This window comes from Macaca thibetana, chromosome 4 (genome assembly GCF_024542745.1).
Source record: "Macaca thibetana thibetana isolate TM-01 chromosome 4, ASM2454274v1, whole genome shotgun sequence".
NCBI lineage: Eukaryota > Metazoa > Chordata > Mammalia > Primates > Cercopithecidae > Macaca > Macaca thibetana.
The window spans coordinates 69,346,374-69,373,719 of NC_065581.1; the positions used below are offsets into that span (position 1 = coordinate 69,346,374).

Below are 27,346 nucleotides of genomic sequence, written 5' to 3' on the forward strand. Positions count from 1 at the left end.
GAGTAAAACATGGGTTGAACTGTCTGCTTGGTTTTAGTGGGACATTATCTTTCAGAACTCACACATTACAGCAATTGGGTGCTACACCAATCCAGGGCAAGCCTAGGCTTCCTGATCTGGAATAGGGAGTCCAGGTTCATACAGGAAATTAACAGTCACTTCCCATCAGTACTCTTCTAATTCGATGCCAGTTTTACAAGACTGTCTTTTCTGCCAGTTGACAGCTTGCCTTTGAAAGAGCAAATCCTTGGTAAATGTATGTGTAGGCACTGATTGATCAAGTTATCTTCTTTCCCTTTCTTTCTGGGTTTTCTGGTGCCATGCTTTAGAATGTTCAGGAGTGACAGTATGTACCACCATGGTGCCCGAGTGGAGACTGAGAGCACTTTCTTTTATTCTGCAGATCTTCATGGAATTCCTTGTCGTGGCCTTAAACACAGCAAATGGCAATCATTGACTCTGTGTAAGGCCAGTATAGGTAACTCCATAACTGCTAAAACTGAGTCAGGCAACTAATTCTATGTTCATTGCTGTGCTATTAATGTAACAATTAAAAATTAACTGCTTAACTCCTCCCTTGACCAGACTCCATAGAGAGGAGTCATTTAGGTTGTAAATGACACCTAAAATTGATCACTCTAAATTTAGTTAAATATTTTTAGTAGAGGTCATTTTCCTTGGTTTATATAGCTATTATACATATATTCTGGCAATTGGAATTTTTTATTTGGATGTCAAAATATTCAAACATGTATAGTAAAATACTTTGTTATTTTTCTGCAGCATATTTTATGTATGTTATATATTATGGTTACAATTTTATGCTACATTTAATTGTAACATTTGTTAAGCAACACAGAGATACAGCTAGCTCTTCTAGATTCCTGGAGGGTTTTTTGTTTGTTTTTTAAAAAATGTATAATCTGTTACTATATTATCAGAAGTTACCTGGTATTTTGTAAAGAGATATCAAAAGTGACAAAAAAATTAGCTTTGAATCAAGAATAAAAAAGAAAATCATATATAAAAATTAGATGCTTATAAACTATAGTTTTTTCTGAATCTCTGAATATTTATGTTTATCCATGGACAATTTATCTAAACATGCACTAATTTTGAGCACTACTTTTAAGTGAAAAATGTGTACAAATATTAAATGTAAATTTATATAACTATTAAAACTAACCACAAGTATTTAACGACTTGTGCTTTAAAAAGGGAAAATGAGTACTAAAAGGGAAAGACATGTTTTAGATAAGATGTAAGTCAAAATATATTATAACTAGTATTTTAAAGAGTCAAGATACCATACAATTTATTTGTATATGTTCTCACATACCATGGTTACTATTAAAATAGTACTGGCATGTCTTTATGAAAAGAAATAAAAAATATTTTTACCTACCACTGAGTTGTAAATAATTAATTTCATTTGTAGCTTGAGCTATTTTTAGGTGACATTGTACCCTCAAATTTTAACTATAATTTTCTAATTTGGTTACCATATTTTCTGACTATGCTTAGCTATTTAAAACCCATTATATTGGTGACCAATCAGAACACGATTCCTTTGGGAACAATTTGTTGATTTCTGTTAATTTTAAGGTTATCTAGGAGAGATGACTTTATATATAATTTCCCACTGGATTATTCCAAACACTTTTTGCCCAAAGACTCATCATTCTGAGAGGGGTTAGAGTTTGTGATTTCTGTGAAAAAATATTTAACATGGATGAGGAACCAGTCACTCTTTGAGAAGGACAAACTTTCCTCTTTAATTTGTTGAATTTTTACCTGTGCTTAAATTTAGCACTGCTTTAATAATCAGTAATTCTAATGATGCAGTGATTCTGTACACATCAAAGGACTGGCTGTTAGTGTGAATGTAGCATAATGCAAGCTGGTTACTTAAGGGCAGTTAAACTTTGTTCAGCATGTACCATATCATATAGGTGATAAGCATTTTTTTCCTTTCAAAAGTAGCAGTTAATTATTATAAATGTCAAAATTGTAGCTGTCATAGTTGTTTTGCTTCCAAATCATTTCAGCATATCAGCTTTCTGATGGCATATTTGAACACTAAAGTTATGATCCATTCTTTGAGTGAAAGCCCTCACATGTAAAATTGCCGATCCAAAGTCTTTAATGGCTTCAGTCTACTAAGTGATAGGAACTTACAAACTGGTAAACTTATTTTAATATTATTCAACAGATACAAATTGTTTAGTTAGAAATTTTAATGTGTAATATAGGAAATCAAATTCCTTTAAAACTTCTTAATTAAGCATTTTTACTTAATTTTCTTGGAACATATCATAGCTACATAAAATATATAATGCCTAAAATAGTTGATGCCTGTCAAACTCTTTAAACATTACATCTATTACTTGGTAAAATCTTATTATGGTTAATATAAAATCTAAGATATATTAGGTATTATTTGCATCTTTACAATGTGTCTTATTACAAAAATTAACTGAGATATTTAGTATTTAAAAATAGGCTACATACATGTATGTGATTCTGTATTGCTTAAGACTTGTAAGTGACTGCTGTGTGCATATTTTGAGAAGATTGATAGAAAATAGATGTATAAGCATAGAATTGTGTAGAGAAGAGGAGGCACCCCTTCCTCTTGTGCTTGTAGCCTCCCACCTGGGGGCACAGTGTTGGGAGTGGAGGGACAAGCCAGCACTTGTCAGGGCATAATGTGCAACCATTCTGGGAAGCTTTGCTTAATTCTGATGTGAGAGAGGGATTGAAGGCTATGTTGAGGAAGATGGAGTAATATTAGAAAATGTGGAGTTGGTGTGAAATGGGTGTTAGAGAGAAGAGAAAGGGAAGTTACCATCCTGGTATGAGGCAGAAGAGTAGTGAGACCATTGAGAAGTGAGAGAAAATAATGGAAGTAAGGCTGGAGAATTTTTATGAAAAACAAGCTAAAGATTTTGTAACATTATCAATAAAATCCATCCGTAACATTGGCGTGTGGACTTTATCTCATGTGATCTACATAGAAATCATGTGAGATGTTGGCCTAAGAATACGCAGCTAAAATATTACAATGTATGCACTGGCATTCAGATCAGACATTGATCTTTATCTGGATTATAGAAAAAACTCTTTTTTGACAATGTGCCACTGACTTTCAGTGAATTATTTAGACATTGGGTTGTTATCTTAAAGGTAGTCACAAGGGTCTAGGTAGTAACAGAGGTGGTAAAGGGAAGGGTCCTGCAGATTTGGCCCCATACAGAGAAGTGTAACATCTATGTTTTCCTGAGTATACTACGTGCAAACTTTCAAGACCTCTATCTAAATTATCTCCTGTACTAGTAGGGTTCTAGTAGGAAAGAGATGACATGGAAAAAGTGGTAATTTGGACAGAGTTTAATAAAAAGACTAACTACAAAAATGTGGGCAGCATTTAGGACAAGCAGCAAAAGATGGTGAAGTAATTCAAAGCCAGTAACAGCGCAGGACTGTGCCTTCCCAGTCCTGAAAGAATAAGGAGAAAGAATACTGAAAGCCAGAAAGACAGCTATGGGGAAAAAAAGAGATGTGGAGGGTTGCAGCTCCCAGCAAAGGGACACAGCACTGGAGGGACATACACATGGATATGATCTAAAAGGCGGGGTGCTGTGGAGATAAATACCTCATCCAGCTCACTCTCCACCTTCTGGTTTGCCTGTGTGTCCCTTTCATTGGCAAGACCAATCCAGAGCTAGAGGGAAGGAGTTCTATTCACACAGTACAAATAAGTAAGCCTCCCAGGCCTCAGAGCAGTGAATACATGAACACAATAGAGACCATGTATGACAAGCCCATAGCTAGCATCATACTCACCAGTGAAAAGTTGAAACCTTTTTTCCTAAGATCAGAAACAAGACAAGGATGCCCACTCACACTGCTTCTATTCAACATAATACTGGATGCCCTAGCCAGAGCAATAAAAGGTATCCAAATTGGAAAGGAAGAAGTTAAATTGTCTTTGTTTGCAGATGATGTAATTTTTTTTTTTTTTTTTTGGAGATGGAGTTTTGCTCTTGTCACCCAGGCTGGAGTGCGGTGGCCTGATCTCGGCTCACTGCAACCTCCGCCTCCAGGTTCAAGTGATTCTCCTGCCTCAGACTCCCAAGTAGCTGGGATTGTAGGCACCTGCCACTATGCTCAGCTAATTTTTGTATTTTTTAGTAGAGACGGGGTTTCAGAAAACCTTAAATATTCCACCAAAAAACTGTTTGAACTGATGAATGAATTGAGTAAAGTTACCTGATACAAAAGCAAAATCCAAAAGAGAAATTAATGAAATAATCTGATCTACACTTGCTTCAAAAAATGAAATAAAATACTATGGAATAAATTTAACCAAGAAGGTGAAAGAGGTATACACTTAAAATTATAAAGCATTAGTCTATGAAATTGAAGAAGATACAAATAAATGGAAAGATACCTGTGTTCATGGATTAGAAGAGTTAATATTTTTTAATGTCTGTACTAGCCAAAATGATTTACAGATTCAATGCAATCCCTATCAAAATTCCAATGACATTTTTAAAATAAACAGAAAAATACAATTCTAAAATCCATATGAAATCACAAAAGACCCCGACTAGCCAAAGCAATCTTGAGCAAGAAGAACAAAGGCAGGGCCATCATACTATCTAATTCGAAAATTTACCACAAAAGTGTAGTAATCAAAACAGCATAGTGCTGGCATAAAAACAAACATGTAGACCAATGGAACAGAATAAAGAACATGGAAATAAATTCATGCATTTATGATCAATTTGTCTTTGACAAAGATGCCAAGAACACACAATGGAGAAGGGACAGTTTCTTGAATAAATGGTACTGGGAAACCTAGATATCCATGTGAAGAAGAAAGAAATTAAACCCTCATTTCACACCATATACAAAAATCAACTCAAAATGAATTAAACACTTAAATGTAAGACCTGAAACTCTAAAACTATTACAAGAAAACTTATAGGAAAAGCTCTGTGACATTGGCCTGGGAAAATAATTTTGGGGTGTGACCCCAAAAGTGTAGGCAACGAAAAAATAGGCAAGTGGGATTATATCAAGCTAAAAAGCTTCTGCCCAGGCAAGAGAACAATCAACAGAATGGAGAGACAATCTAGGGTTTTAGAGAACATATTTGCAAAATGTACATCTGATAAAAGGTTAGTATCCAAAATATAAAAGGAACTCAAATAGCAACTCAACACCAAAACAACTCAATAGCAAAAAGACAAATAACCTGATTAAAAAATGGACAAAAGACCTAAACAAACGTTTTTCAAAAGAAGACATACTACTGGCCATCAGATATGTGAAAGAAATCCTCAACATCAGTAATCCTCAGAGAAATGCAAAGTAAAACCACAATGAGATATCACTTCACACCGTTAAAATGGCTAATATAAAAAAGATGAATGGTAACAAGTGTTGGCAAGGATATAGAGAAAAGGGAATGCTTTTTAAATGTTGGTAGGAATGTAAATTAATACAGTCATTATGAACAACAGTATAAATATTCCTCAAAAGATTAAAAATAGACCTATCATGTCATCCAGCAATGCCACCATTGGATATATATATCTAAAAAATATGAAATCAGTTTGGTGAAGATATATATGTACTCCCAGGTTCACTGAAGCATTATTCACAATAGCCAAGATATAGAATCAACCTGTGTCCATGAACAGATCAATGGATAAAGAAAAGGTAGTATATACACATAATGGAATACTGTTCACCCTTGAAAAAGAAAATCCTGTCATTTTTGACAACATGGATCAACCTGGAGAACATTATGCTAATTAAAATAAGCCAGGCACAAAAAGACAAATACCACGTGATTTCACTTATATGTGGAGTGTAAAAGTGAAACTCAGAAACAAAGAATAAAATGGTGGTTATCAGAAGCTGGGGGTGAGTGAGAGGATTGGGGAGATGTTGGTCAAACGACATAAAATTTTATTTAGATAGAAGCAATAAGTTTAAGAGATTTATATTACATCATGGTGGCTACCGTTAATAACAATATATTGTATAATTGAATATTGATAAAAGTAGGTTTTAAATGTTCTTGCCACAAGAAAATAATAAGTATTTTAGGATAGGCATATAATTTAGCCATTGCATAGTGTGTACATATATCAAATATGTTACAAACCGTAAACATGTACAATTTATACTTGTCAATTAAAAAATAAAATTAACAAAATACAAACATATACATACACATATATATTATATATGAACGTACTCTATATATCATAGTAGATATGTTTGTACAGGCACTCTAAATTTCTTAGTAGGCAGGCATTATATTTCATAACTAGTTTTAGCTTAACAAGTACCTAGAACGCTAATCTCTCATTAAATTCTTATTAAATAATTATAAGTGAATATATTTAAGATGGATAAATGAATGTGTTCAAGATACTAAAGTAATGAGATTAATTTCATAAGACATCAATTGAAATCAATATTATTAGCAAAGAGTCACAGTTTGTGTATCTAATATTCATTTAGTTCATTTCTCCAGCATCCATCAAATAGGCCTCATACATATTACTAAATGCTGAGGATATCAAATGAGCTAATCATTAGTGTTGTTCATCAGATATTTTTGGTTTTCCTTCTTCTTTGCACTTGCTAGGATTATGCTTCTCCAATCTCTTAAATTAGGCATGGTCATGCAACTTACTTTGACCAACAAAATGTGAAAATGAGTAACATTGAATATTTCTTAATAGAAGCACTTAGGAAGCAGTGTTCAGTTTGCCACCTTTCTCTCCCTTTTTCTCTGGCAATTTATGATGACGCTAATCATAAAGCCTTCTTGAATGGGAACAGTATAGAATAGAGCCCCTGCCTACCTGACATGGCACATGCTACATGGCTTTCTGATGATACACGATTTCTCCTCTGTAAATTAGAGACAATAAGACCAACCTCATAAGGATGCTGTGAAGATTTAATGCTCTTAACAAAGTGATTGGCACATAATGAGTGTGCAAAACATGATTTTTATAATTATTACTAGTAATACTACATAGGCCATAATAATTTCATTGATGGAGAGAATAATAGGTTGGGCAGTGGGGATGGGCACAGCTAACCTAGAGGAGAAGTCAGGAAAGAACACTACAGGTTGAAGTGACCTGCGAACTCCTCTGGGCTGTCAGAACAGGGATGCCCTGGGGATGTGAAAGATTCTGTAATGCTGACCTTTCCAATTCACATCCCCTTATGTTTTCAGTCTTTAAAGATTAAGGAGAATCTAAGTTTACTCATCAAACCTATAAATAGAGTGAGGGCATAAGCTAATTCAGGCCTGCAAAGCAGAGGCCTGCAAAGCAGAGGCAAGGGACAATTAGCAGGGCTTCAAGTACAACCATCATATGTAAAGGCTGCCTTGTCTCTGGTGATTAAAGTACATTTCAAACTCTGCTGAATACATTTTTGTAGTATGAGAATTGGTCCATCTAAGTGCTTATGGGTATATTTTTATGCCTTTCAATGCAATATCCTAGTGCGGATTCGGGATATATTGGAATAGGAATGAAAGAATGAACATGACTTGCAACTCTGATCTCAGTACCCTATATTAGGATGTATACTCTTTTGGTGACATCATCTCCTAAATTCCTGGTTCTGGGCATAACAAGTTAACAAGAAAGGTCCTCTAAATTATATGATTATCTTTTTATCTTCTTTCTTCAAACATGGGGAGAGAAAAGAGTGAGAGAACAACTCTGTGCTCTATTCGCCATGCATCATTAAATACATTTTTTGTAAGCAACCACCAGTTGTCTTCTACACACTGAGGCAGGCTATGACTGAGGCTATAGACTGCCTCAGATAATGTTTCAAATTTGTCACTTGTTTTATGGGCAAAGTCACCCCTCTAAACTTCAGTTTTCTCATCTGAAAATGAAGAGTAATAAATATACCCTCTTCACAGGATACAGGAAAAATAAAATGAGCTAGCCATGCTCATAATCTCTATAAATGTTAAACTTACTTAACTCAAATGGCTGTGAGTTGTCAAGTCATCATGTGGTATTACATACAGTGTTTAATTATAAGATTTCCATTTAAGAGTTAAGGACAGAGTAAATGGAATTCTCTTACACTGCTGACAAAAATCTAAAATGGTATAGCCACTTTGGAGAACAGTTTGACAGTTTCTTGTAAATTAACATACACTTGCCATATGACCCAACAGTTCCACTCCTAGGTATTTACTAGGGAGAAATGAAAATTATATGCCTTCACAAAGACATGGCTTCAATATTCATAACAGGTTTATTCATAATAGACAAAAGCTAGACACAATAAAATGGCCATCACCTGGTAAATGAAAAAACAAGTCATGGTAAATCCATAAGGTGGAGCACCAGTCACAAATAAAAAGGAACCAACTACTGATACATGCAGGCACAAACAAATCTCAAAAAATTATGCTAAGTGAAAGAAGTCAGACAAAAATTACATATTAGATTATTTCATTTACTTAACATTCTAGAAAGGGCAACATAGAGATAAAACAGACATCATTGATTATTATGGGGTCTAATGAGGAAAGGGGAAGGAGGTTGACTACAAGAGATAGTAGAGAACTCTTTTGGGTGATAGAAGTGTTCTTATTTTTACTATGGTTGTGGCTACAGGACTGTGTATATTTGCTAAAGCACCGCTAACCGTACACTTAAAATGGGTGAATTTATTGTATGTAGATTATATCTTAATCTGAAAAAAAAGCAGTTATGATGGAAAACTAGGTAGTAAGAACACCAGAAACTAGTCAAGAATTGCAACCCAGAAAATAATTCCAGAAAGGAGAAAGCCAGAACTTGGATATTGAATGTTCAGCCTCCCTGTTCACAGTAGTAGACACTGGACATTTGAGCCTATCATTAAGATTTGGTGATAGCAAACTAAGTCAAGATGTGAATTAAAAGAACAACCTTCAGGACACCTTCAGTTGCAAGGTTATTAGAATAATTTTGGAAGTTCCTTTTCTAATTTCTGTATGTGTGTCTGAGAACTAAGATTTGTCCAAACATTTCAAGATCTGTTTTTAAAATAGCTTTTTTCCCTCCAGAAACATTTTTTCCCTATTGAGACAGCTTCTACCTTTACAGCTAGTTTTGAAGTATTATAATCTGATGCATTTTTATCCAAAGTGATGAAATAACATGACTTTCTTGATTTTATTTTTTTTTAAAAAGGGGAAACTCAAAAGGAAGAATGCCTGAAGCAAGCCTTTTGTGCATGCTTGTTTTTCTTATTTACATATTTTATTGGGCTGCCTTGACAAAGAAAGCCAGCATTTTAAGATATTATAACATTTTAAATGAAAAGACATATACTGTTAAATAGCTGTAAATCTTGGCATTTAAATTCGTTCTTAAAATAAGCATGCAAAAATCAAATACACTAATGGTCAGTCCACAGTTGTAAGATTGGACTTACAGTCTTACATGATAAATCAAAATAAGCACATATGAAGGTTAAGATGTTGTTTTTATACTTTTTTTCCCTTTTCTCATCTATGAGGTACTGTTCAGATTATGTTTCCTTTGGTGGATGGATAACATGGTGAATGAAGACATGTTTTCTTGAATTATTTTTCTGCCTAAGGCTTGTATCAACTTCAACTTGGTTAGCTCTTTATTTCAGGAGGTTTTGTTTTGTCTATTTCTTGTTTTCAGAATCACCTGATGCTGACAACATTGCATCACTGTATTAAAATGACGACATTCACTCAAGTGCATTCTTACATTCAACCAAACATTTTGGAGTGCCTTTCTAATGTAACATTTCAAGTAGGGTAAAAGACCATTTTTTCATTTTTCTTTTTCTTTTTTCTTTTTTTTTTTAATTTGTGACGGAGTCTCCACTCTGTCACCCAGACAGGAGTGCAGTGATGCAGTCATGGCTCACTGCAGCCTTGACCTTCTGGGCTCAAAGGATCCTCCTGCCTCAGCCTCCTGAGTAGCTAGGACCACAGTGGTGCACCACCACACTCAGCTATTTTTCTTTTTTTCTTTTTAAATAGAGACAGGGTCTTTCTGTTTTGCCCAGGCTGGTCTCGAACTGTTGGGCTCAAACCATTCCCCACCCCAGTCTCCCAAAGTGCTGGGATTATAGGCGTGAGCCACCATGCTTGGCCTATTTACCTTAAATTTTCTACTCAGGCATGTGGTAAACCAAGCCTTGAACTCAAGTCTTCTGACACCTTGCCCTGTTGCCCTACCACACTTGCCTTTCTTTATAAGACAATATCCCTGCTCCCTAGTAAGATGAAAATTGGACAATTGAATGTGGATGTGAGGTTGTCATGCTTTCTCCACCCGGGTCTCATGGAATGAAGTCAGATGGAGTGTTAAGAGTCCAGATTGGTGGCCCTATGACAGTTCCATCATGGACAGTCCTGACCCTGACTTACAATGTGTAATGTGCAGTGTTATGTACTCTTATGTAGAGTTGGTGGGAATCCTACCTGGGATTATTTATGGAACCCTAGGAAAAGCCTTGTGAGTCTCCAGTTTACCTCCCACTGCCCCCACTTCCCACCATCACTCTATGCCAAAATTCTCTAGTAACTCTGTTATTTGGATGAATGTATCAAAGTGACCCACTAAATATGTCATTATCTATGTTGAAAGAAAAGTTCTAGTATGTTTATTCATTTATTTAGCAAATATATATTGAGCTCCTATTATGTGCCAGACAATTTCCTAGGAACGAGATATAGTAATGAATGAAACAAAGTCCTGTCACAGAGACTGTAATCATTCTCATTGATATTACTACAGATTCCCTTCTGAAATAGGGAAATTTGTGAGGCCCTTGGGAATCTATATTGAATGAGGTAAGTAGTTGATGGAAGAAGGTGGTGTCTCCTCAGAGAGTAGGCCTAGGGCAGGTTCCTACTACGAAATACCAGGAAAACTGGAACTTGGGCATCCTGAGAATATGCTAGGAAGTTTGGACCTTCTGCAATGGGAGGAAATGTCTTTTTTGAAATCGTGTAGCTGGATATCCCCACAGGACTAAGTAATGATTCTGGAGTAGAGAGGAGAAATATGAATCTCAGGGCACAGCGTTTATTTCTTGGGTGGTCTATGGGACAGCTGGAGGGTCCCTGCTGATCTCAGCTGGGCTTACTCATGCTTCCTCAGGTTGGCTGGATGGAAGTCACCTATGCTAGGCTTGGCAAGGCCAGGCCTTCAAGCTGCAGATTGGGCGCAGATTTGTTCCGTGTGTTTCAGGTTTGTCTCACGATAATGGCAGTCAAGAAGGAAGCACATCTTTTTTTCTTTTTTTCATTTTATTTTTTGAGACAGAGTCTCACTTTGTCACTAAGGCTGGACTGCAGCCTACTGGGTTCAAAGGATTATCCTTCCTCAGCCTCCCAAAGGAGCTGTAATTAACAGGTGCATGCCACCACACCCAGCTAATGTTTTGTATTTTTAGTAGAGTCTGGTTTTCCATATGTAGCCAGGCTGGGCTTGAACTCCTGACCTCAAGCCATCCACCCACGTTAACTTCCCAAAGTTCTGGAATTACAGGTGTGAGCCACCTCACCTGGTCAAGGAGCACATCTTAAGCCCTTTCTTGTGTTATTTGCTAACATCGCATTGTCCAAGGCAAGTCACGTGGCAAGGCCCAGTTCACATGGCAGGAAATAAATACACCTTGGCTACTGTGAGGTTAAAGCAAATGGCATAGCTAAACTTGGTAACAAAGAAGTGGGACAGTGGGGTGGAGGTAAAAATGAGTGAGTATTTTTGAACAATACTTGAAACAGAGGGGGAAAAGGTGTTAAAAGTAGAGAAGTAGATCCATTGATGTAAATTGTTTTTGAAAGCATGTTAACATTCTGACTTATTTCTCATTATTTTTCCATTATTTCATATCCTCCCCTTACCACTGTACTTTTCCCTTTCAGAATTAGTTTCTTTCCTAAATATAAAAACATACTTACCTATTAGAATAACAGTACATTGAAATAGCTTAATTTAGTGACTTCCAGCTGACTCTCCAGGATTCTCAAACCACTTAGGACTGAGTTTTCAATGAGGAAGAAAGCCAAAGCAAATGCACCTGCTCTTCTGTTGCGACCACTGAGTTGCAGCAGCTCTAATAAGTACATGAGAATTACAGCTCTGAGACTATTTTCATGCTTCTCCCCAGCCAAAGAGACTGAATTAAAGGAGTGTTGCTTTTTACCTTTAGAGTTTTAAACTATCTATGCCTATAGAAGAGTTAAAGAGGGTTAAAACATAGTGATGGACAATTTCCACTTATTTATCTAATTTTTAAAGCAGTAGGAGTAGATGAGACTTTCATGGTTTTTTTTTTTTTTTTTTTGCCTTTTTAGGTATGTTTTTAATTAAAATAATTTTTGAAGCCTTTGGTATGAGATGTTGCTGTTAGAAACTGCAGCTAATGCCCAGGATTTGTTAGAAAATAAATGTCCTTTTCCTTACCATAAGATATATGATGTAAGACTTATTTTGGTTCTACATAGAATGTAGATAAAGCCTTTCAAAATATCATTTTTAGGATTTTCCCAGCAATAAATGTTAATATAATCTTAAGTAATATTTTCTGAGAAATGTTGAATGCAAATTTACCTTTCAAATAATCTACATAACAGGTAATGCTTTTTAGCATACAGTACCATGGTTTGGACTTTTCCTGAACTTTGCTTTAAAGCTCCTTTAAGATTTTCATGTATATGAAACAATTGATCTTGGTGCAAAATTTTCCTACATAAACCTATTTCTTAGCTTTAACTATATTTACATTTATCCTTCTGATTCCAACATGGTATAAAGAAGTAAATTATTTTCTTTGAAAAAGTATATTAATTATTTGACTTCCATAGTTGTTTATTGGAATGATTGCTTTCCAAAGCACATTAAATTATATTCTACTGGCATAAAGGATGACATATCCTTAAATTAGTAGAATTTTGACTTTTTCGAGTCTATTAGTAATTTTTCTTCTTTTATTTTTTACTTTTTTATTGAAATATAACTTATAAAATAAAATGCACAGATCTGAAGTGCCTAGTCTGATTAGTGTTCACATTTGCATGAACTGTGTTACCACAATCCAAACCAAGCTATAAAATATCACAATACCACCCCTCAGTGTGCACGCACACACACACATGCATGCACACACACACCTAGAGGCAACTACTTTCTGATTCTTGTCATCATTGATTACTTTTTGCCTATTCTTAGGCTTTATAAAAATTGAATTATATAGTAAGAACTCTTGTGTCTGGCTTCTTTGCTCTAAAAATATTTGAAATACCTCCATATCATTGCATATGTTAAAATATATTTTATTCTATGAATATGCCATGTTTTTTTTCAGTTAGTTATTCTATTGATGGACACCTGGATTATCACTAATTTTAAGCTATTATGAATAAGACTGCTATGAACATTCTATGGACTTTTTTTTTTGGTGAGACAGAGTCTTGCTGTGTCACCCAGGCTGAAATGCAGTGGCGTGATCTCAGCTCACTGCAACCTCTGCCTCCCAGGTTCAAGCAATTCTCTTGCCTCAGCCTCCTGAGTAGCTGGGTTTATAGGCACCAGCCACCATGCTTGGCTAACTTGTATTTTTAGTAGAAACGGGGTTTCACCATGTTGACCAGGCTGGTCTCGAACTCTTGACCTCAGGTGATCCTCCCATCTCAGCCTCCCAAAGTGCTGGGATTACAGGCATGAGCCACCGTGCCAAACCTATGAACATTCTGGTACAAATCATTTTGTAGACCTATATTTTTGTTTCTTTTGGGTAAATATCGAGAAATCAATTCCTAAGTCATAAGATAGGTTGCTTTGTTATTGATTTATAGTGATTCTTTATGTATTCTGGATTGAAGTCCTATTTATGTACATATATGTAATATATATGTATATGTATATAGGTACCTAATTATAAGTAATTTATATTTAAGATATGTAATGTAAATATTTCCTCTGTGTCTAGGAGTGCATATTTATAATTTTAATAGTGTCTTTTGGGGAAAATTATTAGGATTCTGCTAAAGTTTAGTATTTAAATTTTTACTGTTAAGGAAAGATCAGTAATTCTTAAGTACTTTGTGTCAAAACTAAAAGATTACTTCTAAAGTAAGGGGGTTATTTTGAGTTACATAGCAGCAAACTATGGGTGATTTGAATTGATAAAAACAGTGTCACATTTACTGTTTCTTGCCAATGTTTTAATTGGCTAATTTACTACTGAATGTTATATGTAAGAGGAAAAGGCAGCAAAGTTTTTCAATAAGGTAATTATGTAGTTTTAGAGACAATGTCTCACAAAATTTCTCTATAGGTAAAAGAAGATATAGTTATTTGCCTAAAAAAATACATATATGAAATGTATGTATGAACAGTAAAAATGTTTAATTTGTAATATTTCCACTCTACTGTTAGCATGATATATGTAGTCTTCTTACTGCAAGGATTAAATTTTCCCACATATCTAATTTAGGAAATACAGAAGTACTTTAGGATTTTAAGATTGTCGTATTGTTAGGTTTTAATCTTTCTCTTTCTTTCTCTCTTTCTTTCCACAATTCTATTTTTCTTCTCTCAACAGGATTTCACATAAGGCATTAATATAATATAAATTGAAACTTACAATCAAGAAAAAATTGATATTATAAACATGTTTGCTATGTAAACAGAGTTATTATAGTAAACTTTAAGTTTTGCTCTGAGCTTCCTTTGATCCCCAACCAAAACAAATCATGATAAACATGTGTAGTATAAGAAGAACATCATTTTTCTTGGTGTTAGATTTTGAAAAATAATAATGTGGAGTTTATTAGAATGGAATCAAACTGATGTAATAGCGACTTCACCACTATTTTACAGTAAAGACAGAAACCGACTTCATGCAGCTATTTCTTGTATCGACCTCTCATAAAAGCTGAAGGCATAACATTAAAATGCAGTTCAGGGAAAGCTCTTTTATGACGGACTATGATAATGTGGTCCAAGTTATGGAGTCCTCTTGCGGTTTAGCTTCCTCTAAGGAAAGGACTCATTTCATCTAGTTGAGTGAATGAATGACTCATTCTTCAACAGCAGTTCCCAAACACCTGCCTGAACACACTAGAGTCACCCAGGAGAGCTAATAATATGAAAATTTCTGAGCCCAAATCCCAGCTCTGTAGGTCCAAGCTGGGACCCAAAGAAGTCTTCCCTTTAAAAGCTTCTTTAGATATTTCTGATGGATAGCCAGGTTTGGAAGCCATTCATAGATAATTTGCCCTGAATTTCATTTCTGTCAGTTGGTCTTTTCATATGATCTGGTTATTGGAGAGGGTTGTAAAATCTGCATTTGTATTGGACCTAGAGTAAAAATATTGCACAACAAAGGGAGTCAACTTTTAAGAAAGTTATTAACCAAAAACTTCTCTGGAGTAGTTAGGTCTCTGGAATATATGCTTAGTGAGAGACAGTTGATGGACTGGTGAAAAACAGAAGTGAAGAGAGGATAAAGGGGAAACAGGACCACTAAATTTAAATATATGCAGAGATGTTCTTTTAGAAGAGCAACAAACTTACTCTATGCAGCTTTTCAAGAGCAAAGTTATAGGAGTGATGTATGAAAGTTACATAAAGGCAGATTTCAGTAAACATTTTAAAAATAATATTCCAATAGTAAGGAATTTTTAACATTAGAGTTAGATATCCCAAGGCTGATGAATTCTCTGTAGTTTTAGGTTTGCCTACAGTAGAAGCATGAATGCTAACGAACAAGTTAATGGCTTTAACAAAAGTGGCGACAGATTTCAGTCTTAGAGTTTGGAACACTCTGATGTTTTTCTATATACATGAATCTATAAATAAGTACATGCAAAGTAAATGCCAGGGTTAATTAGAACTCTGGAAGTGACATTAAAGAGCAAGGTGAATATTAGTTATACATGATAATATAATTAAAATTATTTTACAACCCTCAAGAACACTAAATGACATGACAGTGTATATACATATTAAAAGTATAATAAACTAAAATTTTATTATATAAAATAAATATATTTTATATTTAACATTTTAGGGTAAAAAGAGTCAGCCTTTATTATGTTATTAGTTCAAGATTCCTATGCTTGATCTTGTTATTTTTATCTATATTTGGATATAATTAAATTTTAATTAAAAATTAATTTAAGCAACTTCAAGGAAATAAAATGGTTTAGTAATAAAATAAGAGTTCAGCTTGTGAATCTAATGCTGTGGCAACTTACACAGGGCAGAGCTGTGTAAAGGCTTTATCAAGATGTTATTATTTAACCTGCTTACCACATAGAGTTGCTGTGAGGAACAAATGAGTTAATGCATACAAAGAGTTTAAACAAGTCCCTATCATAAGTGCTCAATAAATATAAGTTATTATTATTGCTACTATTGATGAATAGAATGACTTGTTTTTGGTTGGTGATCATAACATTTGTCATGGTACGTGGCACAGAGCAGGTTTCCTGTATTTGTTCATTGATTACATTCAATCACTATGTAAAGATTCGATGTCATAATCATCAGGGTTTCCCAGTGAAGCTGTGGAGTCCACTACCATTTCATGTATTTCCAATGTAGACATTTCTTGAATGTTTTCCCAGTAGCTGGACTGTTGCTATTAAACAAATTCTCTTATGCTTATATAAGAATGCATGTTTCCTGAAGAAGTCGGTGGTGGATAAATGAGAGTACATAGCCTGAACTTATTTCTGGAGTTCATTACATTTGAGTTTTGAAAGGACTAAAAATTAAAGGAATGGGAGAAGGGGTCAGGTAATTTGATGTAAGAAAAGTAGAATATGGAAGGGAGATTAAAGTGACAAAATGATGTTCTAAAAATGTGACGTAGATTTATCTGACTTAGGTAATAAACTATATTAGGAATTATGAATTTTTGGTAGATACAGATTTAATACATGACAGGTAATGGGAGGTGAAGTCTTGAAATGACAATTCAGGAATAATTAGCTCAGGTGAGGCCACAAAAATGACAGCCCTATCAGGTCAAGGAGGAAAGCAGATGTCTTGGAGCATGTTCACCTTTGTCAGTGAGGAGTAAGAAATCCTATTTGCTAGATTAACTTTTCAAATGCCGTACTGTTCATCCATATTTTCCTAAATGTTTGCTCATATGTCCATCAGTTTGGATGAAGGGGATGAAAAAGTTATTTACAAGATTTATTTGCTTTACTCACTCTACATGCAAAAGACAGAGAAAGAAGCAATCATATTCCAGTATTAAAGTTGCCATGTAAGTGTCAAATTGATTTGGTTTTCTTTTTTTTTTTTTTTTTTTTTTTTGTCATATTTTAGGAAAAAGAGGCCCATGACCTCTTGACAAAATAAAGAAATATTCATTCACAATAGAAAATGAAAGGTGTATATTTCTCATATGACACTTAAATATTTTTCCAAAAGTAAAAGCCCATGTAATAACACATTTTCATATCTTACTGGCTCCAGTTTTCTCTAACTTTGTAGGCAGGTGAATCAGTTGAAAAAATTGTTACAATTAATTGAAAGTAGTGCCTGAAATGGTTCATTAATGCTTTTCCAAGTTTCATTTTCCCATTTTATTTTAGCTATTTAAAATCCACTTAAATCCCACCAAGGAAGAACCATTGTAGGACCTCTCAGTAGATATGTATTTAGGTATTGGGCTCCCAGATGAGGGAGGAAAATTAATGCTTTGTGGGGAAAAGACATACTTAGATACATAGAAGTACCTAAAAAACATTATTCAAAGAGCTGTGGTTTTGTGATACAAATAGAAAACAGAAAACTCTTAGTTGTAAAATAACTCTGGCAATTATCCTTACAAATGGCATCAATTTCCCCCTCTGCTACCAAATTTCATTTTTTTTATCCTGAACATTTAAAGTGTGGACAACCATTATCTGACAACTCTCTCTTACTCTTTTACAACATTGCAGTAGGCAAGAGGATGTGAATTAAAGACTAATGCTTGCAACTTGAAATATTCTATTGTAATTTTATGGCTCCTGCTACAACTTGAGTGACAATGAAATAATTTATTTGCTCAACACAAAATACTTCACAGATATCAGGTAATTTTGAAATGATGAACTGTGCTTCTAAGAAGAAACTATGATATTTCACAAATAAATTTTGTAATTTGGGTGGCATTACCCTTTTTTAAACTCACAAAGCACCAGTGATAATATATGATATGTGACTATGTGGCATGACCAAAAGCATGTGGGATTCAGTGCATGGTTCCAGGCCCACTTTAGGGGCCAGAAATCTTAGCTGGTGTTATTAACTGTTGTTTTCCTGTCTTCTTCTTCTTTGCTTTTCATATCAAAATAGGTTTACATTTCTTGACATTCATCTTGTTTTGCTGAAGTGATTTTTTAAGTTAATTAAGACCATTTTTAGTTATTTGCCTCTCTTTGAGAAAGTTAATATACCTGTTTAAGTTGATCTTATTGCCTACTGAACAGTCTCTCACCTCTCAATGAAGTTAGTGATTGTTTCTTACGATGGAGAGACTACACGCAGCCTGGCTTGTGACAAAGCCAGCAGGTGAGACTAGTGGTTTTCAATTGGGCTGTAAGACATAAATTAGCTGTGAGGGGTGTTGGAATTCTTTACTAGTAGAAATGGAAATACTAAAAGCTATGAACAATTTCATCTTTAAGATAACCTATGTTAGTTCCTAGATTATTCCTGTAATACTGTCATTCTCACTTTTTGATCAATATGTTTTCTTTAGTGGAAAAGAAAATGACTGGGACTTTTGTTTATGCAACTGAAGCCCATGATGATGTTTCACACAGAAGCACCTTCTGTCATGGGTCTTGGAACAAAACAGGCTGAATCTATGGATCCAGATTATGTTTCCTATCTTGCTGGAGATATTAGACGTCTTCGTAGTTTTTCTCATGTCCTCTCTAATTACTGCAGATTGTCATTCCCAAATTAGTTTTCTTTTTTTAAAAAAACTCACTCTAAATCTAAAAGACTAACCCTTCTAAGCAGGCTTCAGATGTGTTTACCTAAATATTCAAGTAGACATGGGTTAGTGAGAAAGAAAGAAAGAGAGTTAGCTAGAGTTAGAAGCCTGGCAGAGTCTGCCCCACCCAGGCCTGCCCAACAGTGCTTCCTGTAGAGAAGCTGGGTACTCAAGAAAAAGTGAAAAAAAAATTTTTTTTTGCATTCAACAAGCCAAAGAGGAAATTGCCAATTTCTTCCTGCAGAAGACATAGTGACCCCACTAAATAGTGAAAACGTAACTATTAGTGAATGATAGGTGGGAAGAGAGAGTCCTCTCAGATGTCTCCCCTCTTCCCCACCTCTGGTACAGGTACAGGTGGGAAAGAAGTATCAAGCCAAAGTTTCTGCCTCTAGGAACTGAGTTAGAAATACGTGAAGAGATAGAGAAATCATTTTCATTCTCTAAACCTTTCCAAAATGAATCTAATGCAGCATTGTCCTGCATGGATCTTTCTGGGAGAAAATGGAGATGGCCATTATGGTCAAATGAAAGGCGACATTTTGAGAAATAATTCCCTATGTGTTTATTTCATGTAATCCCTGTTTACCTCCTCAGCAACTTTGTTTCCTCACTAAACTCTTCTCTTCTCTCCCTCTTCCCCTTCCTCACCCTACCACTTGCTTCCACTTCCCCTTCTCTCTTCTCTTTCTGTATCTTTAACTTCTCCCTTTCCCATGGGTAATTACTCACCTAGAATTATACCCGTAAGTAAAAAAGACCATCTTCCCTTCATTATACCCTCTTTTCTCAGTTTGGCTTTCATCTATGCTTGTGGCAATTATCTTCATTCTCTCTTTATTTTCACATCAACCTACTTCTCAGCCCACTGCAGTTCCACTTGAGCTTCACCTCTTTCTCCTTCTGGAGAGTTCAAAGCATGATTTCAGACCTCATCTTATTTGATACCTCCTTCTGATACACTGACTATTGCTTCCTCTTCTGGAAATTCCTTACTTCTCGATGGATAGGTGTTGTTTTGTTCTGTTATCATAGGGAATGAACAGGTTTTCCTTTGCAGGTTTAGTGGCAGGAAATTTCCGGCATTCTAAGTTTTTCTAAAGTTATGTTGGATTTGCAGGCAGCATATGGTTTTTGGAGAATTAATGCAGGTTAGTAAGTAGAAAAAAAAGCAAATAGGAGAATGAATATGTAAGGAATGGTAGCAGATATAAATCCATAAGTAAGTAAAGTAAGTATAACATTTTAAGAATTGCTGGATGGAGAAATAAACTGATTGTGTTAACAGAAAATAATAGCTTGAGTAAAAAGAGGTTAATGGGACATGTTGCCAAAATATTGGAAACAATATGAGAAACTTATAGAATCAAGCTTGTTTGTATGCTGGAGATCTAAAGGATGATAAAGGGGTGGATTTCAATGATTAAGAAGACCGTAGACTTGACTTCTTACCTATTATTTTCTTTTCTTATCAGTCTTTGAAAAATTAGATTTCCAAAATTTAAAATCTCACATTAATCTCTGCAGTGAATCTTTAGTTTGTTATCACCTTTATTTTAGAATCCTAGCCTTTTCATATTGTTTTGTGAATAATTTCCTGGGCTCTTCAGGGGAAGGTCAACATTTCTCATCACTAACTGTGAAAAATGGCCAGCTGGTTTCCCTTGTCTTATAATTAGGAACCTACTTCACCTATCTTCCATACTTTTTGAAAGTAAAAATTACTCATAAACTCCTAAATCTTCCCTGAATACACACTGGTGGTGTAACAGGACCTGATGGTTTGCGATTAGTGTATCTGGGTTTTTGAAATGTCAACATTCGCTTTTCCCTTCTGGTGTAGAATTTTCACTGTTCCATCTTCATCTTATGGGTAACAGTCATCGTGCTCATTTCTTCACTGATAATTGACATGAATATACAAATTTCTATATAAAATGAGTTTTAAAATAATATTCTTCAGCTTTTCCTCTTTTAGGATTTGTGAATGGAAATGAGGTCACTTTTAAAGACCTTCTTTAAAATATATATTTGAAGATATTTTTATCAATTGCATGCTACTTGTCTTGCAAAGGAATCTTTTGTCTTTTCACCTTTCTTTGTTTTTTTTTTTATTATAGAAACCCTTTCTCTATGTACCAGATAATTTGTCTTGAATTTCACATTTTGCAGTATTCCAGTTTTGCCATTGGTCTTAAGGTCACTTTACCCTTCTAGTTTAGCCAGCTCAATATTCTGATGTCACCATTGTTCTGCTGTTATGTAATATTTCGTGAATATGATCTGGTAATACTAGAATAATGTTTAAAGGACACTGAATTATGTAGGATGATTTGAATACTTTCAGAAATATACCTATATCAGGAAATCAATGATATCGAAACATGTCTGAGGATGCTGGACTCTGTAACTTCATAGTTGATGTTTATCAGTTTCCATTCATCTTTTAAGTATTAAAGACAGATGGCTGGAATGGTGGAAAGCATGTTAGTTTTAATACCAAACCAATCTTGATTAAAATCCTGACTTCTTATGGTTTCAACATTTGCCATTTATCATTGGAAAAATAATTTAACCTCTTAGATCCATAGTTTCTTCATCAGCCAAGTAGGAGAATCATATCCCCCAGCAGGGTGGTATGAAGAATACGTGAGATATGCTGTGGGTATTTTGGTACATGATAGGTATCAAATAAGTAGAAGTTCTTATTTTCCTACCCTCTTCAGAAAAAATCAGAAAAAAAGGATGAGTTTTCTCTACTATTAAGAAATTTCCCCATATATAATTACTTTAGTGTTTTATTTGATAAAATATTGGTACACCAGATGTTAAAAAGTGTTTCACTGGTTCAAAGCAGTAATTGTATATTAAGGAGTCCTTTCCACTACATAAGTCATATTCTATGAAATACTCTTTTTCTTGTTGAGAAAGAGAGTGAACCGTACTCAAACCATATGAACACAAATTTAGTGAAGTTAGTGAAATCATAAAACTTGTTGGTCATTTATATTTTATAAATATTGTATAGAAACTTGCTATGACAAAAACTATTACCTAGACTCTGTTTTAAATCACTGTATTTTACCATATTAAATTAGTTACTCAAGCTTGAAATCCATAGATTTTGATTCTTTGTATCTTCTTTATTCATTGTACAAATATGTGGTGAGTTGCTATCACATGTAACACTGTTCTAGGCTCTTGGCATATGTCAGTGATCCAAACAGACAAAGATCTCTGATCTTGAGAAGTTCATATTTCAGCAGTAAGAGACTGTACATCTCAGAAAATAATAGAGCAACGTGAAGCGTGCATGGAAATATTTGGATGTGGTGAGAGGAGCAGATTGTAGTAGTAAGTAGGATAATTAGAGTAGGAACCATCAAAAACTTGACAATTGAGCAAAGACTTTAAAGAAGTAAGGGGTTTAGTCACACCAGTATTGGGAAGAGCTATCCAGACAGAAGGAAAGGTTGGTGCAGAAATCTCAAGGCAGGAAAGGTAGATGCAGGGAGTAGTGCTGGGAGTTCTGATGCTATCCTAAGGACTCAGGCACTTCCTTGTGAGTAAAGTAGGGAACTATTGGGTAGAGATGGCAGGACCTGATTTATATTTCAAAAGAGTCACTTTGGCTGTTGTGTTGAGAATAGACTCCAGGAGGAGAACAATAGTAAATGCTGGGTGACCAGTTAAAAATCTATGGTGAGAATTCAAATGAAAGACAATATTGGCTCAGGACAGGGTGGCAATAGTGGAGGGGTTGGTAAGTGGTCAAATTCTGCACAAATTTAGAAAATACATCCAGTCTGGTAGATAGGACACAGGATGTGAGAGAAAACAAGGAGTTAAGTCTAAAGTTTTTCACCTGAACAGCTGGAGAAATGTAGTTATGAACAGCCAAGGTGGAGATGGCTGCTGGTGGATCAAGTTCGGGGGAAAAAAAGATGAAAAGTTCCATTTTGGAAATGCTGATTTTGAGAGGTCTATTAAATACCCAAGTGAAAATGTCAGGAGGCAGTTAGATGTCTGACTGGAGCTAAGAAGAGAGACTCAGGCAGGAAATAGGAATTTTGCATGGATTGGGGGTACTTTATGGTTAATGTCATGTTGATGAATGGCATGAAGCACTGAATATGGAGTGTAGAAGGAAAGGTGGCCAGCTACAGAGTCCCTGAAGTCTCTTCTTGTCTGTTTCTAGGTACTTTTAATCAGTGATCAGCAAATCAGAAAATTGTATATTTAAAAAACATTTCATTTTGTCAATCTTACATTATCTTAACTGCTCCTAAGGTCTCTTAGGACCAATGTGGACTACTACAATAACACTTGGGAAGTAGACACAAACACATGTATTTCTCCAACACTGTTTGGAGATAATTGTCTCCATTTATTATAGGAAAATTCAAAAACCATAACATTGAGAACAGAAATGTAAACGTGCTATAGTCTACTATTTGGCTGCTTCCTGCACAGTAACTAGTTTCCTGACATTAGTCATGAAAGATAAAACCATTTAAAGTTCAAATTCAGATAAAGTTTAACATAAAATAGTGGTTTTTTTTGGGAGGGAAGGTAGAGGGTAGTGATTGCAGGCACCAAAATGGAAAGTCAAAAGAGAGAAGGTAATTATGTAAATTGTGTTTCTTGAAGGCATTTAGAATTTTTAATTCACATACTCTAAGTATCTGAAAGCACATTTAGTTCCTGTTTGGAGAGATGAAAGCCTTGCCATAGCTTCATCTGCAGGCTTGTGGCAATGTTAGTCTCTCCCGTGTGTACGTGCACTGAAGAGTGGAAGTGGCTGAGTGGGCAGTTGGCAACCATTCATCGCATTGATTGCAGCCATTCATAAAACCCAGCAGCGCTGAGGGTGGAGTCAGGAGGAGCATTCCCCTGAGGCGGTTGCAGAATGTCTTATTTGCATAAATCTTCAGTGATGCTTCAGTGATGAGGGAATGCTCACATTCAGTTAGAAGACTGTGGAAGAGCCCCAATCTGATAAAACTGAGTAATTAAAGACTTTGCAAAGGATAAGAGGTCAAACCCTTTGAATTCCTAGTCCCTCAATCCATGGTAATTCTGGGAAGTCAGCGTTGTGGCAGCGTTTGTGGTCTCCTTATGTCTGGCTGAAGGAGTAAATTACACACAGAGACAAACACCTTAAAAGCTGCAACATACTGAAATATCATTGTTGTGTTTCTTCAAGTATGGGGGGTTTATATTATTATACCAAGTCTAATGCATAGGAGATAGTGGAAATTGCTGAGGTTACACAGTTTCCATACGTTAAAACTGTCAAAAGTGTTAAGGTTTTATCCCTCCAAACTGATGCAATTTAATTATAATTTTAAAGAAATGGTAACCTACACAAGCAAAAATCTTGTGAGTATACTTTTGATGTGTCTTACTCTGAGTGTAGGGAACTTTCTTCCTTTTCTTTCTTGTATCTAGAAAAAATTTTAGCTAAAAAAAAGTCAAATTAGAAAATGCAGGAATATCTATTGCTATGATTTAGAACCCCCCGAAATTGGGTAAATAATTAGCAACCTGAAACAATTAGTTTCCTCCCTTTAAAACGCAGATTCAGCAGCTAGCTGCTTTGCTCTAGTCTTGAATATTTGTCCTGTGGCCAGGATATATCCTATTATGGAAAATGTGTTGTTTTCCTGTTTTATTCAAAATAATTCTAAATATGTTGCTTTTGAATACTAATGTGTTTATTTTTATTATTCAATAAAACTTTAAAGTTCAAAAAATTGAATGAAATTTTTATCAGAAAGATTCTATAACATACATAGACAGAAACAGTACATCAACTTGTAATTTTAAACCAAAACCACTGGGACTTGAAATTAGACAAGAATTTTCTTACAAAGATAGGGCCCTTTTTAAATTGTTATTTTATTTTATTTTTTTGTTTGAGATGGAGTCTCGCTGTGTAGCCCAGGCTGGAGTGCAGTCGCACGATCTCAGCTCATTGCAACCTCTGCCTCCCGGGTTCAAGCAGTTCTCCTGCCGCAGCCTTCTGAGTAGCTGCGACTGCAGGCATGCACCACACACCTAGCTAAATTTTGTATTTTTTTAGTAAAGATGGGGTTTCACCATGTTGGCCAGCCTGGTCTCAAACTCCTGACCTCAACTGATCCACTGGCCTTAGCTTTCCAAAGTGATGTATTACAGGCGTGAGCCACCACGCCCAGCAGATAGGGCCTTTTAGTCAGAAAAAAAAAAGTTTGCTTACAAACCTACCTTTAGTGTTGCTTAATACCTTATAGTTGTTAGAAAATAGTTACTTCAGCACATATTTTTAAAAAATATTAAGTAGTAGATTTGTTTTCTTTGAAAGCTTTGTATGAATACCTATGACATGAGGGGTAAAAAAGAGATGAATTAAGGTTTCTCATAGATTTAATTCTTTAGCATTTTTCCAAGTTGGTGATATTTCAGATATTTTCACAAATCAGTGCGTGTAGATTAAAAATGCTGCGGCCAGGCGCGGTGACTCACGCCTGTAATCTCAGCACTTTGGGAGGCCGAGGCGGGTGGATCACGAGGTCAGGAGACCGAGACATCCTAGCTAACACGGTGAAACACCATCTCTACTAAAAATACAAAAAATTAACCAGGCGTGGTGGTGGGCGCCTGTAGTCCCAGCTACTGAGGAAGCTGAGGCAGGAGAATGGCGTGAACCCAGGAGGCGGAGCTTGCAGTGAGAGGAGATCACACCACTGCACTCCAGCCTAGGCGACAGAGGGAGATTTAGTCTCCAAAAAAAAAAAAAAAAAAAAAAAAGGGGGCATATGTGAGAATTGTTAAAGATTTTCTAATGCTATGAAGTTTAACTTGCTGGACTTTTTAGCTTGTGTAAGTTTGATTAAAATTTCAGAGCTCAGAAATCCTAGGACATTACACTTCCCTAGCAACTGCCTTCCTGAATGTTTTAAAGGCTGATGCATGATTGGCCTTCTTCCATGACACTGGGGAAAGAACACAAGGCTTTGTGGTTCCTGTGGATGTCGTTGACTCACATCTCTTGACCAATTCCTTAAAAGGTTAGCATCAACTCTTGATGAACACCACTTTTTAAAATTTTTATCCCAAAGGGAAGGTGTGTTGAGGCTTTGAAATGGCACCGTTTTCTTTTCTTGTCACGTTACATATTGATTTGGAAGTCTTACTGACCTTGTTTGGAATGAGCAGTGTGTGTGTGCACGTTTCTGTGCGTTGTGTCCATGTTTTCCTGTATCATTTCTTTCAGAAGTGGAGAAATTTGCCATGCAGCTTTAAGCTCTGGGAAAAGAGTTTATCTACCACTGCTTCACCAGCGATCCACTTCTGGAATAACATGACTGGCCTTAAATATGAGCAGGGTAGTCAAATCTCCAAGAAGCCTCCATGAAAGCTCTTAAGAACCAGATTCATATTTGAAGCCTTCTGGATCCTAAGGGGCATTCCATTTAGCAAAGACTAAGATGTGAGGTCTAAGTTTTATAACCAAGCCTTCTCTATTCAAAGCTATGTTTATTTTAAAGCTTTTGAGGAGAAGGAATATCTGAGCCATCCATGTTCATCCTCAGAGGGAGGTGTTTTCTGATTTCTGCCAATAAATGTCACCAGTGCTCTGTAAGCCCTGTTTACGTGAAAGTAGGAATATCTCTTCCTGCTGCCCTTTGGAGCTTTGTTATATTGTCTACCATCTACATTTATTTTGTGATGGATGACTTATGACACAAAGACATTTAATTTTTTCACATTTTGGAGTATCCTTTCTTATTTTACATGCGCGCGCGCGCGCACACACACACACACACACACACACACACACACACTTTATATATGAACCTTGTCTTTGATCTCTTCCTCCCTCTTAGTATGAGGAAATTTTGAACAAGGGGGATGCCTTGAGGCCTCTCAGATCTTTTTGCACAAACAAAGACCTGTGTGGTGATTGATGGTGTGAAACAAAAGTCCGTATTTTTTAGTAAAATAGCAAAAGCCACAGAATATCCTGCTCAAAATGTAACATATCAACGCAACAGCTGTTCCTATTTTTAAGCTTTCAGACGTCTTTGGCATGTGGTCATGCCAAAGCTTTCAGTAGCTTTTCTGCTATGGGAAAAGCTGCTGACAATCATGTTATTGATGCTAAAAGGAAAGTCAAATACAGAGGCTAGCACAGATTTTATTTGGGTATAATTGAGCTTTTGGAAGCCTGAGTCAAAGATTTCCAACTCCAAAGACTTTGCTGGGGCCCCAAGGTTAATATTGAAGGGGCTTGCAAAGACTT

At 35.6% G+C, this 27,346-nt stretch overlaps 1 protein-coding gene across 1 annotated transcript in view; it reads left to right on the plus strand.

Moving 5' to 3' along the window:
* Positions 1 to 27,346, plus strand: part of RIMS1 (regulating synaptic membrane exocytosis 1) — a 914,410-nt gene that overhangs the window by 473,144 nt on the left and 413,920 nt on the right. The window lies entirely within an intron of this gene.